Source organism: Hydra vulgaris, chromosome 10 (assembly GCF_038396675.1).
Source record: "Hydra vulgaris chromosome 10, alternate assembly HydraT2T_AEP".
NCBI classification, from domain to species: Eukaryota; Metazoa; Cnidaria; class Hydrozoa; order Anthoathecata; family Hydridae; genus Hydra; species Hydra vulgaris.
Genome location: NC_088929.1, coordinates 40642825 through 40655856, shown reverse-complemented (window position 1 = coordinate 40655856; position 13032 = coordinate 40642825). Strand labels below are relative to the sequence as shown.

At 24.1% G+C, this 13032-nt stretch overlaps 1 long non-coding RNA gene across 2 annotated transcripts; it reads left to right on the top strand.

Moving 5' to 3' along the window:
* The first annotated feature begins 3588 nt into the window (after positions 1-3588).
* LOC136085963 (uncharacterized) lies at positions 3589-12151 on the top strand. 2 transcript variants are annotated; one of them, XR_010641296.1, is made up of 2 exons: positions 3589-3728; positions 11513-12151. It is a non-coding gene; the product is annotated as an uncharacterized LOC136085963 (long non-coding RNA). The 2 variants fall into 2 exon arrangements; XR_010641295.1 differs by having other exon boundaries at positions 3589-3776.
* The last annotated feature ends 881 nt before the right edge of the window (positions 12152-13032 follow it).

Sequence of the window (13032 nt, the reverse complement as noted above, 5' to 3'; positions counted from 1 at the left end):
ATTAGAGTGATATTTTTGCCAGTTTTTTAAATAAGCCATTAATTTCTTTTATCGTAAAAACAAGTAGAAATTTGAATACTAAATAAAACGTTTTTGATAATTAAAAATTCACTATTTCACACTTAAACAACTGCGTGTTGCATACTAAAATATTGATTTAATTAGATTTTCGCTTTAACTAATTTTATTCAATCAACGTACGGTTTTTTTATAAATTTTTTTGTCAAAGTTAGTTTAATGTCTAATCAACGTTAAATAAACAACGTTTAAACCGTAACATTATTTTAACGTTGAGACATAGTTAAATAACGTTGAAACAACGCTTCAACCAAATTTCAACGTTGAAACAACGTAGAGATGCCGGCTGGGTTATTATGTAATAAAAATTGGTTTTTATCATCGGCAAACATTATTGTCTTTAATCTGGATGCTTTATGAAGATCGTTATTATTTATTAGTAAAAAAAGAGGTCCGAGAATTGATCCCTGTGGAACACCACAGGTAATGTTTAGCAAATTCATTGGCGAAGGAGCGCCAACAGATATAAATTGTTTGTGATTATTCAAATGACTTTTGAACCACTAAAGAAAATATCCAGTTTTTGAAAAAGAATTTTATGGTCTATGGTATCAAAGGCTTTGGATTAGTCAATAAAAATACCTAAGGTATACTCAGCTATTTAAACGATTCTGTGATACTACGTGTTAACTAAAGAATCGCGTGTTCTGTAGAGTTATTTTTTTTAAATCCATACTGATGGTTGTATAACAAATAATTGTCAGTAAGGTGTGTGTAAATTCTGTAATACATAATTCTTTCTAGAATTTTTGAAAAAACTGGAAGAACAGATATATGGTGATAGTTATTAACATTTGTAATATCTCCTCCTTTGAACATCGGTGTAACTTTTGCTATTTTAAACAGATCAAGAAAAACTCCCTGTCTTATTGAAGATTAAAAAAATCTTTAAAAAAATGTCTTCATAAAATTCGTTTGAATTTTTAATTATTTTGCTATTTTTATCACAAATTCCACTTGCTCTGTTTGGTTTTAGCATATTAAAAGCAGAGTCGAATTCCTCAATTAATAATTCAAAATAATCAAGATTAGTTGTTGATAAGGACAAGATATCTTTTTTTTTTTTATATTTGGAAATTTTTTTGCTAAATTTGTTCCAACTGAGACAAAAAATTTGTGTAGTTCAATTGCTATTTCATGAGAATCATATATGATTTCATCATTAATTTTAATGCTATTTTTTAAAGCAAATGATTTAGATTAAGTGTTACCAGTAGTTTCTTATAAAATTTACCATGTGCATTTGAAATGATTCTGGTTTTGCTTAAGAAAATTAAATCAGTATTTTTTTTTAGATATTTCCTAAGTCTTTCAAAAACTTTCGCATAAGTCTTGTAGATGGTTTTACTTTCAATTATCTTAGTTTTTAAATATTTAATGTATAATTTTTGTTTGACTTTTGAAAATTTTCTTAGACTGTTCGTAATCCGTGACAATTATACATTTTTCGGTTTTAGATTTATTTTATATTTTAGAAAGTTAGCATTATATGTTTAATAAAAAAATTTTAGGAAATAGTTGTAAGCTTAATTAACATCGGATGAAGTGTTTATATTTACACAATGAAGCAATGACATTTGCTCCCAAAACGATGATAAATTTGATTCCTTGTGAATGCGTTTAAAAAAGATTTGTTTGTCAATTGGTATTTTATTTGGTTCTAAATTTATAGAGAAAAAGTAGGAAAATAATCTGAGGTGTCACTTTTAATAATACCCTTTTCTCATTCATTAAAAATATCGTTTTTTATGATGTTATCAATTAGCGAAACTGTTTTTTCGGTGATTCTAGTTGGTTCATCTATTAATGGAAACATTCCACTATTTAATGAATATTTAAATTAAAAAACTTTTTTATGGTGTACTTGATGTAGTATTCAAAATGATTTAAGTTGAAATCACGAATTAAATAGTATGGTTTGTTTTTTCGGTCAGTGTTTTTTATAATTGTTGTAATTGAATAATTGTTAAAGCATTATTCTTAGTCATCCTATAGACAAGGAGGTATGAAGCCTTTACTAAGCACTTTAGAAATGAATTATTGTTTATATTAATAATATTTTTAAAAACTCTAAAACGTATTTTCCCTCCTCTTCCCCATAAAAAAATATGCTATTGATAATATAATTTAACTACTAATGGAAGGCTCCGCCCTGAGGAAAACGAAATAGTGGTACATCTCCTAATAATTAAAAGACAACTAGTTCACATAATATTTGTAGTACTCTTGTTAAATATCTCTGTTGTCCATGGTCTTTTAAGGAACTTTAGGGCCTCCCTTGTAATGTTGTTAAAAAAAATAACCATTCTGTAACCCATTCTAATTAAACCTGATTTGCTCCGTCTTATCCACCTTGTTCTGAGCCTTTATATAATCTTACATATAGTGCTTTCCTGCACATTTTTATTTTTTCATTAGTAAGATCCTACACACAATAAAAAATGTGTACTTCCAGCATGTGTTACCAACAGATATATCCGAACAGGGAAGATTAAAAAGGTGTTAAAAGCTCTTAAAAAGGTACTTCAGTATTAGAGGGTTGGAAGCAATGATGTCACAGCATATAGCAAAGATCTGATCAACAATTTTGTAATACTCTCATATATTTTAAGCCACATACTCCTGGTCAACTCTCTCGGAGCGTTTAGCTTAAACTACTCTAAGAATGATTTATTTCATGTCATTTGACAATATCATTGAACAATGTGTTGAATCTTGTTTTTTACATCCATTAAAAAAGCAGTAACAGATTTTGCAGATCTTAAAATGCATCGCTCTTCCAGGTAAGATGATCGACAGGAAACCTTTTAGAACAAACTACAACAATCTTAGTAGATTTAAACAGTAAAGAATTTTAAAATAGTCATCAGAATTTGTTTATAAATTTGTATATCTGAAGTTTTCTAATGCTGAAAAGCTGGTTAAAACATTCTATCAACTATCTGCCCTTGACAGTTGGTTGAGCTGACAATACTTTTTTCCTAAACATACCCGAGCCCATTTCAAAACTCAATATGCTGTTAAAAATTCATAATAATGCTATCAACATGATGATTAATCATAATTAACTTCATTAAAAACAAAGTAAAAGATAAAAAAAAAAATTTATTTTATATTAATCCAATATGAGGAAAAGATATTTATTTCCAAATTTTTAATTTCTTTAAAGTTTAGAGCAATCTCTTCATGGCTAAGAAATTTTTTTTTCTGTTAAATTTGGTACATCCATATGTATTTATATATATATATATATATATATATATATATATATATATATATATATATATATATATATATATATATATATATATACGTAAATTATGCGAATAAAAATACAAAAAAGGATCAAAAAATGTTATGTTATTTTGTTTTATCGCACTTATTTTAAATTCTGAAAGTAGTACTTTTTTTTTAAATTTATATTTACTTTTGAAACTCGACCTTAGTTTATTAAAACCTGAACAACTAAACAGCTTTTATTTGACGTGTGAAGTAATATAATATGTTTTGTCAATGACTTTCGGAAAATTATAGGAAAACTAATTTTTATTTTTATGTAAATTAGGAAGGAGATAAAACGTCTTTATCATACAAAAGAAAAAATAATTAATGAGAGTAATAAGTTGATAACAGCGTGTATCGAGTAACATGTAAGAAATAGTACCTAGTAAACAGAAAGTAACAAGATGTTCAAGCAAGTAAAGAAACTTAAAATATAATTTTTTTACACTTTTTATTATTTTTACTTAAGTTTTTAATAAAATGTTATATCAATTTTTTGAAATAAAAAAACGAAGTAATCTTAAGTATATAAAAACTTGTTTTTTAATTAGAATTGTACTTCAAAGTAACTCAAAAGTAAAAAGCTGAACTTGTGATGTTTTAATTTTTGTTACTTTATGCTTACCTTTATTTACCAATTAAAAATCTTTTTGATTATAGTCAGCAACTAAAGTTCAATTTTAAGATTAAATTACTAACTATTTTATTGATATTAATTTCTAGCAGAAGTTACCTCAAATGCTTTTACTTATACTCTAGTTGTCATTATTATTATATTTATTAAATTTGATATTTCTTTTTTGTTATTGTCGCTGTCCTTTTATTATTTTATTAGAACTTATATATTATGCAAAATTTAACTTTTTTTACATATGTTTTATTTGTTTGTATGCCATATTGTTATATTTAATAATTGATACAACTCTTTTGATCAACTCCTATTTAAATGCTCAGCATCATCTTAATATTGTAAAATAATAAGTTTCTCAAAATTATTCTTATCATTGCAATGTTAAATCTATTTTATTTAATTAGATTCAAATTGATACAGTTACAACAACTATCAGCTTTTCTTCTCTGTTCTGTTTTTATTTTCTTCTTCAAATACTTCATCTTCTTCTTATTTGTTTTCATATATTTATTGAAACTATAAATATTAATGTAGAATGTTAACGTTATATATAAAATAAAAACTTTGTCATTATTTTTCTTATTACTATTTTGTAACTAAGGTTGTTTATATTGTTATTGTTTTTATTGTAACTGTTTATAACATTTTTACTTTTATCATAAAAATTTCATCAATAAAGTTTCTCTACTTTCTTTTTATTCTACTTTTATATCTAGTTTCCAAGCTTCTTTAATAAAAAATTGAGTTATAAATTAAGAGTTATAAAATTTTAGTATATTTGTATCTTAGTTTTCCTTAATTTTACTTTCGTTTAATGCCAAAGATCCATTCGGAACTCCGTCTCGTCGGACTTTTCTCGGTTTTCCGGAATTTGGGAGTTCGAGAGAACTCGAGAAACTTTAACGAAACTCCGACAAAGTTTTTAAAAAATATATTTTTTTTAATGGTAACATAACTAAATTCTTTTTTTTTTCAACGTTGCTTACAAAATAATTGTTGTTTTGAAAATAAAAGTGTTCTTTTTTTTCAATTAGAACCTAATGTGACGTCACAGTTGGCAAAGAACTTTATAATACGAAAAAAAAAACTTTAAAAACAAAAAAAAATCAAAAATCAAAATATTAAGTTAACATATCTAAAAGGTGTATTTGCATTAGCTAAATCAAAGCTAACTTATTTGATTTAAATGAAGTAAAAGGAAATATCTGAGGATTAATAAGTGCAAAATGGTGTAGCTATAGAGGTAGAAGATTTATTTAAATGTTTACCACAACTTCAGATATTGATTAGGAAAAGTGAAATTGCCATCATGTAAATGACAATATCAGTATTCCTAATCAATGGGTCTTTTACTCTACTAAATCATTAGAATAATTTTTATTATAGAAAAGTTAAAAAAATTTGGCTAAGAAAGTAATGATATTGCAATTAAAACTACGTTTGGCTGTTGGTGAATGCTGAAATTGGTTTTTATAATTATGTTTCCGAATCAGATCTGTCAGATTTATTTAAATCATTTTAGTTGGTTTTTATTCAATATATGCTAAAAAAGATTGTCGAAAAATTGTGGGCCGAAAAGAAATCGAACCGGATATTAAAGCATAAGTAGAAACTGATGGAAAGGCTGAAGGAGAATTGCTCATTAAATATGCGGAGCAAGAGATTGAATATGAAGAAAACATTGAAAAAATTTTAAAGTAACTTTAAGCATTACTTAAGTTTTTTTAATTATCATTGTTTCAATATTTAAAAAAAAACAAACACAAACTTACAGATCTTTGCATGACAAAGGACTGCTGCTCGACAACCGCACTAGATGGAACAGTGTTTTTGAGATAATATAAAAACTTTTGGATTTTTTTTTTTTAACTACATAGAATGTGTAAAAAAAGATATACAAGGAAATAAATTTTTTAAATGTTAAATGACATTGACCTGACAATTGATATTGATCCCATTAGAATAGCAAGCAAAATAAATAAATATTTCGTATCAGTAGGAGCAAGCTTGGCTAAAAATATCCCTATAGTCACTAGTTTAGCAAGTGACACTCCCTCTCCATTAAACTCTTTCCTAAATATTTTTGAAACAATACTTGAAGATTTTGAATTGGCCGACAAAATGATTAAACTTAAAAAAGCAGTTGGATAGACGACATCAATGGAAATATTGTTATTGGTTTATATGACATCATAAAATATACTATCTTTTAAATTTTTAGTTACTCAGTTAAACAAGCAATTATTCCAGACGCTCTGAATATAGCTAGTCTTAAATGGAGGTGAACTAACTAAACTCAATAACCACCGCTCAACTTTAGTTCTCCCTGTTTTTCATAAAGTTTTCTATATAATTTTGTATAATAAATTATATAACAATTTAACAATAAATAAAATATTATACAACAATCGATTTGGATTCCAAAAAAATACTTCTGCTGAACATACAATACCTTAAGTTACAAGAAGTATTGCAAATTCATTCAAAAAAGTCAATATACTCGTAGCATCTCCATAGACTAAACAAAACCTTTTGACTCGAATGATCACGAAATTCTTTTTAAAAAACTAGAACTCTATGGAATCACAGGGAATGTGTTATTATGATTAAAAAACTATTTAAAAAAATGGAAACAATTTGTTGAGATAAATTCAACCTCATCATCAAGTTTATTAAATATTATATACGGAGTTCCACAAGAATCGATACCTTTGCTCTTTTTAACTTATGTTAATGATCTCTATAAAGCATCAAATTTAACAACAGTTATGTTTACCGATGACACAAATTCTTCTTTAACTGACTATCTTACCAACATTGTTCAACAAAATGAATAGTAAACTTATTAAAATTTCTAACTATTAAATTTTTATAATTGTCGAAAAAACTAAATTATTTCTCTTTTACTCAGCTTCAAAAAATATTCTTCTTTTGAATATACCTTCCTTGTATAGTGGTAATACGGAAATAAGGAGAGCTAAAGTTACTAATTTCTTGGGTGTTTTCGTAGATGAAAACTTCACATGGAAAATTTACATTCAAAAAACAAAGCGGTTTTCCATAACAAAATCTTTAGGTCTTCCAGGAGATCCAGCGTTCTTCCTCTTACAAACTTAATTATTCTTGTAATCTATATATCATATTATTGAAATTATTATAATTGTAGACCGACTAATATTGTAAAACATTTAAAGAAAGAACAAAAAATTCATAATAAAAGAAAAAACTTAGATTAGTTGAAATCACTGTCTGATTTATTGAAAGCCATTGCTCTGATTTATTGAAAGCCATTGCTCAAGCAGTTTGCTTAGAAAAAAAAATACAACAGTTTTGGAGTGTGTTATGGAAATGTTTGTACGCAATATAAAGGTTTTAAAAACTGGCATCAATTATATTTTGCGGAAGGCATGAGTCTCCAGTTTAGGAAATTGTAAAAAAATTATTTTGTATCTAAAGACAAGGATAACCACCACAACCAACATATTTTTTTTATGCCGAAATTCAAGACTCTCAGAATCAAAATCAATCAACAGCTTAAAAGTTAAAATATGAAGACCTTCACCGATCAGTAAATAGAATATAAAACAACAAATGTCAAGTCTGAAGTAATTTTTAAATTTGAACTAACCCTCCACGGAATTCAAACCATTTATTAGCTAAATCCTGTTTGTGAAGGAATTGTGATGTAAAAAATATTTAAATGCAAAGTAACAAAAAAATAATAATTTTTTTAAGATTATAATGAATCTAAACTTAAAATTTTTTCTTTAAAAAAAAAAAAGATGAATAACAATGTTTAGTTATCAATTTGATAATTTTTCATTTTATAACTAAACATAATTGAAACTACGATTTTTTCTTGACTCTGACAGAGTTTTTTTCTCAATTTCTTTCAACTCAACTTTGGATCCTTTGTAAAATTATATATTTGTTGTAATTTTTTTTAGGAATCATGCTTATATTTTTTATTATTGCAAGTTTTATCATTATTAATAATTTTCAATTTAACAATTGTACTGAAAGCTCAGATGATTGGGAAGAAACTTTTCAGTGTCTTGATCAATATGTTAACGGAGAAATGTCCGGTAATCAATGTAGTGAATTATTAGTGGACTATTTTGGTAATACTTTTGGCGGTTTTGCAGGAGAAGCAGCTGCCTTTGGCTCTGCATTTGGTCCTATTGGCGCCATGTTTGGTGGTGTAGCTGCTTCAATATTTGGTAGCTCAGCTGCTCAGGCTCATCCCAACCTTAAGAAAGAATGGATATTTAGCAGCCGAAAAGACAATGCATTAAAAAAAGCATATCGTTACTTTAATCTAAATGAAGGAGCATCTAATACCGAGATTGACACAGTATACAGACAAATGTGTATGAAACATCACCCAGACAGAGGAGGCAAAGCTGAGGATTTTCATGACGTGCAAGTTAACATGGCCATTATTAAAGCAGCAAGGAAAAATTTTTGAGAACTTCAGTTTTTAAATTAAAACAATTTTTTATCAATTTTTGCTCGCATAAACAATACTTTTAAAAACTAGCTGATTAAAGTTGAGTTAAAGTGTTTTAATTTTAGTATTTATTTGCTTCAATAATAATAATATAATATAAATCTCGTTTGATAAAATTCAAGCTATTTTTTATACAATATATAGAATGAAAAGTTGTAGTAAAATAACTTTTTAATTATATATAGATTTAGTTAAGTAACGTGTTAGTATAACTAAATTTGTTAAAAGATAAAGTGGGGTACTATTGACACATGTTTAGAAAGTATTTCATTTATTGAGCTGTCATAAACTAAATTTGATATTTAATAATTCAATGTGTTTACCAATAATAATGCAGCAAAAAACTGATAAAAATTTATTTATTCATTTAATATCACTAAAAGAGAACTAATTTTGTTGTTGGGATTTAACTCTCTATGTTATCCTCTAGATGGGGTAACATTGACAGTAGTATATTTTCTGCTCTAAATGTTAAAGCTACGTAAGGGGTAATATTATCATTGGAGTTTTGACAAACAAATGTAAAATTATAAGGTGATGATTTTAACTTTCTTCATGTGTCGGTGTTTAGATTTTTTGACATTTAATGTCTTGATGCATATCTTTTAAGGACTAGCTCATGTAAAATGAGGATTGTTTTTTTTACATTTAATGTAATAGTGAAAGAGTCATAAGATGTAAGCATTCCGCCAACTTTTGTTTGATTGTTGGTCAATGGCGTACCTTAATCTTTTCTATCAATGTTACCCAAAATCTTAAATATGCGTTAAAAAAGTTGATAGAAAAAAAATCTAAAATGCTTAGTATTTACCCTATCGTCAAATCTAGTTTCTTTCTCAGAATTATAGCATTTATAGACATGTGTTTGTCACAATCAAGACGTAAACTAAAAACACATGTGTATTACTCAAATTTAACACGTGTTTTTTGAGGTTTTCAAAGTCAAATTTAAACTTTACATAATTTTATCTAAAAATTCACTTTCCTCACGGAAAGTTGTTAATATATATAAACTACCTTTTTGTAACAGTAAAAGCATTAAATTTTAAAAGGTATTTATGGTAAATAGTAATAGTTAACTTTACAGAATAAAAACATTTTTTTGACACGAGTTAACCTTTTTGTTTTAGAAAGCAATAGAAACCTAGTGTAACTCTTTTCTGAGTAGTGAAGGCTCAGTAAAGACAACATCATTAACATGTATGCAATATGATAAATAAATTTGGTTTATTATATCTTTTAACTAAAGTTTTTCTGAAACCAAAAAAACTAGAAATTAGTTTATTTTATGCTTGCAGTATTGCGATATCATATATGCTTATATGCAGATTACAACCCAGCGAGCAATTGTATTCAAAAGTTACGTTCTAAATGTATTTTAAATGTCTTTCATAAAGCTTCTAAATATTCTTACTTAAAAAACATTTTAAAGACATTTAAAAAACGCTTAGAAGACATTAAAAACGTAACTTTTAAAAACAAATGCCAATATGGAATACCGGTTTTTGCATTTAATCTGGAGGTTTTTTACAGAAATCGGGTGGTTTTTTTCATTTAATCTGGCGCTTTTTCACATTTATTCTGATGATTTTTTCCATTTAATCTGATGGTTTTAAAACTTCATATAACATGATAAGAATTGCTTAAATAATTAGTAATAAAAAATGTTCCACATAATCCAGTTGAAAATAAGTTTAGATGTGTTACAAAGAGTATAATCCAATAGCATTCAGTAATATTAATAATATTAATAATAATAATGTTAATAGTAATAACAATAATAATAATTATATTAATAATAATAATAATAATATATATATATATATATATATATATATACATATATATACCATATATATATATATATATATATATATATATATATATATATATATATATATATATATATATATATATATATATGTATATATGTATTTATATATATTTATATATATCTTTAATTTTATTATGAATATATATATATATATATATATTTATATATATATAAATATTTATATATATATGTATGTATATTTATTTAGTATATATATATATATATATATATATATATATATATATATATATATATATATATATACAGATTTATATACATATATATATATATCTATATATATGTATATATATATATTTATATATATATAAATATTTATATATATATGTATGTATATTTATTTAGTATATATATATATATATATATATATATATATATATATATATATATATATATATATATATATACAGATATATATATATATATATATATATATAAATATATATATAAATATATATATATATATATATATATATATATATATATATACAGATATATATATACATATATATATATATATATATATATATATATATATATATATATATATATATATATATTTATATATATCTTTGATTTTATTATGAATATATATATATATATGTTTATATATATATAAATATTTATATATATATATATGTATATTTATTTAGTAAATATATATATATATATATATATATATATATATATATATATATATATATATATATATATATATATATATATATATACAGATATAAATACATATATATATCTATATATATGTATATATATATATATGTATATATATATATTTATATATATATATATATATATATATATATATATATATATTTATATATATATATATATATATATATATATATATATTTATATATATGTATATATATATATATATATATATCTTATATATATATATATATATATATATATATATATATATATATATATATATATATATATATATATATATATATATATATATATATATATATATATATATATATATATATATATACAGATATATACATAATCTTGTAATGTTTTATAAATTATGTAACATTACAAGATTTGTATCATAAAAGATACATAACCTTTTTATGTTATGTAAATCGAGATCTCACATTAATTTAAAAAAAAAGTATTTTTTATCATGTAGCGAAGCCAATACACTTTGAGAAATTCCTGTTTATTGATCGAAACTTTTATATGTAGCGAAGCCTATTTACTTTGCGAAAATCCTGTTTAATAATCGAAACTGCTATATGTGATGTCCTGCTGGAGCTTTCAAACAAATAGCAAATATATATTGAAAATTAAACAAATAATTTTTATAAATATTTGCTGGATTTCGGTTACCAGCATCATCAGCTCGTAAATTTAAAAAAAAATTTTTCAACGTTGAAAGCACATCAAAATTAACTGACGTCTAATTTACTTGACTTAAAAACTTGAGTCCCAAACTTAGTTTTAACAAACTCCTGTTATCTAAAATAATTCAACAATTCAAAGGGGAACATTGGTACCCATGTATTTTTTTTGTTTTTACTTCAATTGTTTTTACATTCTCCCATTTTTACTTTTTTTTACGAGCAAACCTAACTATAGGTGGCTATTGCTGACTGAAAATGTTTTCCTTCTTTTAAACTTTTTAAGTGTTTTTGAGTTCGAGTCTTAATTTTTTTGTTTTATCTAAGTATCTCTTAATGTTGTTTTTTCTGGGATACATTATAATCAGTAGTTATTTTATATTAAGAGTCTCTTGTTACAAATTGGTTTTATAATATTACTACCATAGTTACACGTTTTTTAAATGCAGTTTGTGAACATATATACATTTTTTTTTTATTTTGCCGTTAAATAATATATACAATTTCGAAGCACATAAATAAAAATAAATATTGGCGGGGCAAGAAGAAGACTAATTTAGCCTAAGTACCAAGCTCTTTTATTACGTATTTACAAAATCCGTAATATTTAAATATCTATAATTAACAAACTTTTTATTAAAAAAAAAATATATATATATAAAAGTAAAATAGATAACAATTCGTTGTCTTTTAAAGAAAAACTTAAGGAATAAAAATTTAAGGAAAGAGTAAGTTCAAGTGAATAAGAAAAAATAAATAAGATATTATCATTTGCTTAAAACTTATTTATAAAATTTAAACTAAGATTTAAAAATAAAAGTAAATAAATCAATATACACTATAGAAATAACTTAATTAAATAAGTCTACTTCATAGAAATAACGTAAATAAATTAGAAAACGTCATAAAAGTAATACCATAAATAACGTAATAATAAAAAAAAAAAATGTTGATACACTCAGTGACATAATTTTTGCATTAATTATTTTTTGTCTTTGAGTTCTAATTAAAAAAAACATTTAAAATCGAATATATAAAAATCCATAAGTTAGAATGCCTGTTTTGATTCATTTTTAAACTGCTCTATACTACTTTTATGCGTATTTACAATTTTGGGAAACATTTTCGACAAGTAAGGTCCACTGCTAAAGTTTTTGATATTTTATTTTCAATACTTTATATATGTAAACTCCAACGTAAATGTTCATCTAGGATTACGCCTAGAAAGTTTACTGAGTTTTCTCTTTTAATGTTAGTGTTATTGATTATTAGATTAGGTAATTTGATGGGAATATTTTTTGATTTATTA